Source organism: Alligator mississippiensis, chromosome 1 (genome assembly GCF_030867095.1).
Source record: "Alligator mississippiensis isolate rAllMis1 chromosome 1, rAllMis1, whole genome shotgun sequence".
Classification (NCBI taxonomy): domain Eukaryota; kingdom Metazoa; phylum Chordata; order Crocodylia; family Alligatoridae; genus Alligator; species Alligator mississippiensis.
In genome coordinates, this window is record NC_081824.1 from 449019256 (window position 1) to 449027941 (window position 8686).

Here is an 8686-nt window from a genome sequence, read left to right on the forward strand (position 1 = left end):
TGACAGCATGAGTGGCCCAGTGCTACCCAAAAGCGCATGGTGCAATACTAAACCAGGCCAGGCCTCTGCTGAGTTGCACTGCCCCCCAGTGAGGAAGGGATTGGGGCTGGGGCTGGGGCTGGGGCTGGGACAAGCTGCCCAGCCGGGGCAGGGGGATGTGGGACTTGGGGAGGGGGTTGGGGGTGGCGCGGCTTGCTCTGGGTGGAAGGGGGCAAACAGCAGCAGGGCATAGCCCCCACTCCCGGCACTGCTGCACTTGCATCCTGTGCCCCCTCACCCCGGATGGGCAACCGGCGGGCGATGCCCTACTGCCACTTACCCAGCTGGGGCAGAGAGGCACGGGTTGTGGGCACAGCAGTGCTGGGAGTGGGGTCTATGCCCTGCTACTGCTTGCCCCCTTCCTCCTGGAGCAAGCTGTATTTGCATTGTGCCCCTCCCTGCCATCCGTCCTGGCTGGGCAAGAGGCAGCGAGGCATATCCCCCACTCCCCGCACTGTTGTGCCCGCATCCCAGGCTCCCCTGCCCTCCTGCCCCTGTCCCATGCCTCCCTCCGCAGCTGGGCAGAAGTCAGAGGAGTCTGTAAACACAAAGGAGTGCAGAAGATGGAAGCAAAGCTTCCAGGGTTTTGGAATATTACTTTCCATATCACAACCTTGCCCAATAGGTAATGGCAGAGAAAGGTCAGTAGGCGCATCTGCCCTTCAGGAGCTCCTTCCTGAGCAAAGCACATTGTGTAGTCAGGAATGCTACCGTTTCTTTCAGCAGACAAGGTTCTTTGGGTAAAAGTGCTGTCATTTATTAGACCAACTAAACACCCATTTCAAACGGGAAAAATCGATATCTTCCGTGTTTCAGGGGTGTTAGTTGTAGATGGAATACTAAATATGAATACTTCATTAGAAATACCAAACCAAGTTACTCCTGGAAGTAGGACACCACCACTAACAACATTCAAGAACCAGGCATAGACCCAAAATACCTGCTTCTGGTTCTGCTCTTTCATCCCTACTGCTTCCATCATGTTTCTGACTTTTTCCCTTCATTTATTTTTCATTATTTACCTCTCTGAATGCTCATCATCTCCTTCATGCGTACCTTCCATGGCTGCGTGTTCATCACCTCCTCCTTCCTCCACCTCTGATCTGCTCTGTCTGCACCTTACTCCCAGAAGAACGAAGACGCCTACGTCATTCACTGCACAGTGCCGAACAGTCAAGGTGCTGTGTACAAAGGCATTCTGGTAAGTGATGTGGAAGAGCTGTGTAGATTTATTACAGGATGTGTTTTCACTCGGGATGACAAGTTACATGTAAATTCTCTGCTGCTCTGATTCACACCAAGACAAAGCTTTGAAATATTAGGGGCCACCTCATGCCCTTGATTCTTAGGTGAATTGACATGGTTATTTTAGTAGTCAAAGTACATTCCACCTCCCAAACTTTTCTCTGGGCTTTCAGCTGGATAATATCCACCACTTGTCCTCAATCATTGACTAAGGTACCAAGAAACCATGCACGCCATTTGTATGAATGGGCGTGTGTGCACAGGTAGGCAGACAGATACACTGAAGAGCAGCTTGGTGGCAAGTCACCAACAGATGCTGTATAGCTCTAGAAAATTAGGATCCCAAAGGGCATATACTTCTAAATATCATAGTGTATTACCCCTCATTTTCTCTTATAGAAAAGTAGAGCTGGAAGAGACCTCAGGAGGCCATCTAATCTAACCCCCTGCTGAAGGCAGGATGATTCCTAACTGAACCTTTCCACTCAAGTTATGTCTGACCTATTCTTAATACTGCAGAAACCAACCTCCCACACAACTACTATTCTCAATGCCCAAAACACCAAGAAGAACCATAACCCGCTACAGTTAAAGCAAGGAGGCGGAGGTCCAATCCCAAATGTGGTGCTTGGTAGGACCCCGAGCAGAGAAGCAAAACCCAGGAACTTGTAGGTTTTTTTAGTTCTAACAAGAGCAATCAGCACACCCGAGTCCAAATCCCCAGCCAAGAGACAGTGTTCCCAGTGCGTTTGCTGTCCTTCCCAGTCTTGAGTTCTCTGCAAATTTGCTCAGGAAGCTCTTTATTCCTGCATCCAAATCATCTGAACAGCAGCGGAGCCAGGGCAGATCCCTGTAGGAGTCCACTCAAAGCCTCCTGCCGTTCCCACCTGGATCCATGCAGAATGACCTTTGCTTGTGGCTGCTGAGCCAGTTGTCTATCTGCTTTGGAGTCATTTGCTTTTCCCCATGTTTCTCCCAGTTGTTTGTGAGAAGGTTGTATGGGACTTTCCAGTGAACGGGAAACCGTTTAGAGGGAAACCCTGGGCCAGATGCATGGTGAGGGAGATGCTGCTTGTGCCATCTCACTGGCCCAAGGTAGATTTAGGCAAGTAAAGCCTTGATGGCATAGGACCAGCCTAGTGGCTTCTGAGACTGCTACGTGTGGGTGACCACGCTGCAATGAAAGATTTCCGAGAGACAGAGGCAAAATAAAACAACATTCATAGTGGTCTTTTTTACACTAGGGACAAACCAAATCTAGAGACGCAGCTTGGTAGAGTAAAATACACACAGAAACCGTCACCCTTTGCTAGGATGTTCTGTGCACAACACTATTTCCATCTCTCTGTAATTTCCATTTGTGCACTGTCTGTACCTCAGCGATGAGACACCAAACCAACATGCCAGATAGATAAAGTGAAAACAAATGTCAAGAAACAAGGAAGTAAAATATTTCACTGCAAAATGCTTTTTCCAGTTAACGAGCCAAGACACAACTAGAGATGTGATCTCAAAAATTATGAGAAAATATGATCTGGACATGGAGGAAGCAGGAAACTACCAACTTGTGCAGGTCATTTCAGAACACAAAGGTAAGAGAGCAAAACTTTTTGCTGGTTCAAATATCCTCCTCATATTTGCAGAACATGCCTATGAATCCATTTTAGAAATAGTGCATTGCTGCATCTCATAGCCAGGTGGAGTAGACCTCCCTCTTGATTACCTGGTAGGAGTCAGCACACCTCTACTCCCCTTTGGGATGTCATGCATGCAGCTGGGGAAGACTGACAATTAGAGATCCAGCGCTGACATGTGTCCCGCTGTCTGAAGTCAGGGCCAAATGAAACAGAAGAAAGGTCTGGGAGCGTCACCTGTACCCTGACTGGTGCCCAGAAAGCCACAGGGACGACACAGTCCAGATCCACTCCCTGAAATCCATCCTGCTTGAAAAAATCTACGACCTCTGCACCAGGAATTTGTGATGACTTGTGTAATCTCCGCATCACGGTATTAATTCTGGTGCAGCACAGTACAGCCTCACTCTCCTCCAGTTAGTTACGTATGGGCTGAAGCCGTTTTTTGTCCTGATATGTCCCGTCTCCTTGTGAGTGATTACATCCTTGACTTCAATAACTTCCTGGAGAAGACTGAAGTTTACCAGATGTTTCAAATGAGTACAGCTCCTTTCTTCCTCGTGCATGTAAACTGAGTCACAGGGCTATATCCCACTTCACCTTGTGTGCCTAACCAGCGTGGCCACAGCCACATAGCTGCCGTTTTGGATAGGGTTGTGCTGCAGCTCAGCATGTTTGGAGCCATGAACAGGTCAGATGCGCTCACTAGGCCGTACTATAAGTCATGACATTTTGGCTGGCCAAAAGCTCATTGGAGAGGTGGGAGGAGAATGAGGGCCCTCCCATACTTTAATGTTTAAGCTAATGGGAAGGCTACTCATCCAGGGAGCAGGACACCCAGGGCCTAGCCCCACCTTCTAGAGTTAGGAAGTATTTCCTCATTTCCAGCTTAAATGCCCCCTGTTGCAATGGAAGCCCGTTACTATACCTGCTATCATCACAGACAACTAGAGATCCTCTTTACAAGTAACAACCCTTTCTGAAGATTTCTAACACCCCCTCCATTTTCTCAGGATTACATAATCCAGGTCTTCCAACTTTCCTGTCTAGGACAATATTAGACCCTTCCTCATTGTTGTTGCTCTTCTCCAGACTCTTTCCAGTTCATCTGTTTGTCGTAAAGCACGATGCCTTGAACTGGCCACAGTTTTCCAGCTAAGGCCTCCCCAATGCTGAATATCATTGAAAAATGGTTTCCCCTACTTTGCACACAACATGCATGTTAATACAGCCCCATATGCTCTTGCTCTTTATCAGTTTTTGTAAGAATATTGCAGTGATGACTCATATTTAGCTTGTGCTCTACTCCTGTAACTATTATACTATCCTTTCATTAATTTAAGACCATTTTTTCCAATTGGTCAAGGTCATTGAGAATCCTCAACCTATCTTCCAGATCATCTGCTGTCCTACCTCGCTTGGCATCATCTGCAGATTTCCTAAGTGTATGCTCAGTTCCTTGAGACCTCTAGGACACATTTTATGTGGACTGAGATAAGAGGTCATTAAACACATTGCCTTTTCCGTATCGAGCAATTTTAATTCCCTTTCCCCAGTCAGTAATGGACCTACACTTCCTTTGGTCCTTGACATCTAACTTCATAGGATGCTTGCGTGTCTCGGACTAGCTGTATTGCAGTGCCTTGGTCTGCCTGGAGTTTTCCTTTCTTGTCATCTGTAGTATTGTAGCTATGTTTCTACATTTGGAGAGATTCCTTGTTAAGTTTCAAGTCACAAAAGCATTTGCTGTTTAGACAAGCCAGTCCGTTGATGTGATTCTTAACCTTCCTTACACAGGGATGGCATATCCTAGTGCCCTTAATATTCTCTCGAAGGTACAACCAAATTCCCCGATTCCTTTTTCCTTTAAACTTACTGTCCATGTAAGAAGCACATTTGCTTCTTGAAAAACCTCAAACAACTGGCCACCAGTTGTTAGAGGTTTTGCATGCCCACGCTAATCTTTACTATTTATTTGAACTATTGTCATGCCAAAAGCCATACTTATGGTCAAAGACCCTACTGGGGAAAGCACTGTATAAATCCAGAGCATCACCCACAGAATAGCTTCACCTTCACAGAAGGCTACTTGATTGTAGGCATTGTACTTGCAGTGTTTGGCAAGCCCTAAGCCTGCTGAATATCTTGAGTGGCAGGAGGAGAGTCTACCATCAATCCCTGACCATTGCGAGGTCAAACTATCATCGCCATCAAATCAGCAGCAGTATCAGGCCCTGCACTGGATTTACAGCCCTCTTTCAGAGCCAGTGAAGAGAGGGAGGATGCAAAGGGAGGGGAGAAAGCCAGGTTGAGCAGGTTTCTTTCTGCTCGCCTCCGGGACCCAGCAACGCAACACCCCAGTGTCCCCGCTCCCCACACAGGCACCTTTTTGGAAAACAGCTGTCTCCCATTGCTAGCAGACAGGGACCTGTGAGCTTAGGGAGCAGCAATCTCCTCTGATGCCAAAAGGCAAAGTTCAATCCCTGCTCTTGGTTAATGATGAGGTAAAGGGGTTGTTTCAGCTGAATGGAAAAGAATTTGCCTTGACCTTTTTGTTGAATAAAGGACCCAACACATGCAAGCTGTAGAAAACCACACATGGAAATGATGCATTAAGGAAGCAAGTCAAATGATTGCCTTTCAACCTAAATGTACAGCCCTGTGTGTATACGTCATGCTACTGTCTGTAGTCAATGATCTCAGAGCCAGAAAACTGTTTCATGTAGTGCACAGGTAAGTTTGGTGTTATCAGACTTCCAGAAGCATAATTTTGGACGGTACAACATCTTCTCATACTTCTGCTGGTGGGAAAGGAGATGTTATAATTAGTAAAAACCAAATTAAAAAACCTTATTTAGACTTCTAAGTGGCACGTGTCCAGCCAGCATGCACCTCTGAATGCTCACCAGTTTTCTATGCTTGCTTGCAGTGCTACTATCCAGAGTCAATCACTCGACGCTTCTTTGCTTTTCTCTTTCTGCAGAGCTAGTCTTCCCACAGGAAGCAAATGTGCTTTCTTATATGAACAGCCAGGGGAACGCAGACATCAGCCAAAGAAGAAAGCCAGCTTTCCGTGCCTCCCCATTGTCTGCTGCAGACAAGAAAAAGAGGAGGCGCCTACCTCGCCTCTTTAGAGGCAGCAGGGTCAGACCCGAATGAGAGCATCCTGACAAGGAGCTGACACGAATACCATTCTCAGGCTGGGGGAGACTGGGAACCTGTGGGGGGTTGGGGTGCAGGCATGGGAGGGATGGGGTCAGGTGGGAATGGGGAGCAGAAGGGAATATAATTTATGTTCAGGAGGGATGTTGGGCACAAGGAGTGGGAGGGAGAGGGGGAAAATGGGAGGGAGGTTTGTTACAAGGCGGGGATAAGGGTAGGGTTTTGCAATTGCAAGAAAGCAGACCCCTGGGTGGGGGAAGGGGTATATACCCTTCCCCTTGCCCCCCCAGCCCTGCCGGTGCCCCTCACTCCCAACCCACAGCCCCTTTCCCACCCACCCCCATACCTCCTGGTGCTCCTCCCTTATCCTGCAGAGAATGAAAGTAGCCATCAATCCCTTCTTCAATTGCCCTGATCCCCCTCAGCCTGCTCACCTCTGCCTGGAGCCCCCTCACCTGCCCCTCCAGGGCCTCAGTCCGGGCACAGGTGGGACAGGCAAGAGACTCCCGGCCCCCACGCTACCCCCAGGCCTCAGAGGTCCCGCCAGGCAGCCCCCGCAGACAGGGCTCAGGGCACTGCCCACCCATCCAAGGGGCCTGTCTGGGTGGAGGCCTCACAGGAGCTGCGGGCCGGAGGCAGCAGCAGGGCAGGGGCCTTGGCTGCGCTCCGTGTCACCACCCCATAGTAGCACCCCTCCTCCTTCACTTCCCTGAAGTCTCTGGCATAAGCCCCCATGTGCTCCTGCCCATGCCTGGCCTGTGAACTGCAGTCAAACTGCTCCCCTGTTGGCAGTCCCTGTTCGCTGGCTCCCTGGTCACAGCCTGGTCCCCAACAGTTTGTGATGCACAAACACTCTCGGGAGACGAGGTTAGTTATATGCTCAAGACCTTTCCCAGCTTTCATTGGCACGCATGGTTTTCAAACTGTTTTGGGAAGGCTTCTGGATCATCTCCATGTTTGTTGTGAGGGGAGATTGGTGTGTTCAGCCTGAGGGAGCAGCTGGGGCTCGCTAAGCGCCTGCAACTCCAGGGGTTGACTGCATCCTGAGTACTGCGAGATGGTGTTTGCACTTGAACCTGGCCTCTTGGCCACCATGCTCATGCTGGCGCTGGACCTCTTTGTGCTGGCGCTGGGCCTCCTTCTCCACCATCTCCATTCGCTTCAGCTCTAGCTCATGCTTGAGCTTGCACTCCTCAGCTTCCAGCTGCAGCTGGTATTTGCACAAGTCCCACTCAGAGGATGGCCCCTCGGGTTCTGCCTGCACGTGCAGAGGTGATCTTGCAGGCGGTCATCATCACACAGGATCTTAACCAGGTCTTCTCTCTTCTGCTCCTTCCTCTCTCTTTCATCACCTCTTTCAAGTTGCCCACAGTCATGTGGTCATACTCGTCAGTCACCCCAGCTATCTACACTGTCCACTTGACCCAATGCCAAATGAGAGATTGTTTGCTCAAGGGTTTCCAGTGACTCTGTTCCCTTCCCCAAATGATGCCTTCAAGACAGCAGGTTGTCGGATCCCACAGCTACCATCACACGTGGTGGGCCAGTGGCTACTGCTCCTGAGTTGAGCCACCCACCTCACTGAGCCCGACCACCTTCCAGGCTCTAAGTGCGTCCCTGGGGGCACCTCACGTCCAGGCACCCCGACTCCTGGACCACACCTGCAAGGCTGGGGGAAATGAAGGCACCGTTCTCGATCTGGACTGATCTTGGCCCTATGCCCAATGGAAACAAAGGCCTAGTAGCTTTTGAGGGTATTTGATCCACTGCAAGAACTTGGGGTGCTTCCCTGTCTGAAGCAGAAATAGAGGTCCCCCTTACTCAGCCAAACCAAGGGGATCCCAAGGCATAAACTACACCCTCTCCCAACAAGTCTCCCATGCTAGGAGAAATGTATTAGTTACAAGGAGTAGGTTTGCAATATGGCACAGGATTGAGCAATATCAGAGAAATCCCTTCCAGCAAATGGTGGCATGGTAGCCTTTGATCACGCATCTGAGTTAATGCAGGCTATCTATTTAGTTAGTGGGGCTGTGCAAAATTTTGCTGGGTTTTTCATTTCAAAGCTGTTTCAATGCATTTCGAACTCAAAACAGTGAAATTGAAACAATACAAAAGGATTTGAAACAGCTTCGAAATGAAACAAGGGCACTCAGAACATTTCGAAAGTTTCAAAATATTTTAAGTTTCTAAGCTGGGCTTATTCGGGTTCAGCACCAGTCACAGGTGACAGGGCAGCCTCCTTTCATCCAGCTCACAGGTCTGGGGCTCGCATCCCTGGAAGGAGTCCAGCACAGCCTGGCAGCCTTCCCCGGGGTACAGGCTGCACCCAGCACTGGAGATAAATGCTGCTGCTGCCTGTCCCAGGCAGCAGCTGCAGCCTCCCCTCATCCAGCACACATACGGGAGCTTGGTCCCCCAAGAGTAGTGTGGCACAGCCCAGCAGTCCTCCTGGGGTGCAAGCCCCTGGATTTCTGCTGGGCATGGAGTGTACCCGGCACCAGAGAGAACTGCTGCTGCCTCCTGTTCCAGGCAGCAGCTGCAGCCTCCCCTCATCTGATACACTGATCTGGGCGCTCACACCCCTGGCAGGGCTGCTGGGCTGT

At 49.7% G+C, this 8686-nt stretch overlaps 1 long non-coding RNA gene across 1 annotated transcript; it reads left to right on the forward strand.

Annotated features, from left to right (window-relative positions):
- Positions 1 to 1103: 1103 nt before the first annotated feature.
- Positions 1104 to 7215, forward strand: LOC132248290 (uncharacterized). The gene is made up of 3 exons (XR_009459457.1): positions 1104 to 1240; positions 2762 to 2876; positions 5902 to 7215. It is a non-coding gene; the product is annotated as an uncharacterized LOC132248290 (long non-coding RNA).
- Positions 7216 to 8686: the final 1471 nt, after the last annotated feature.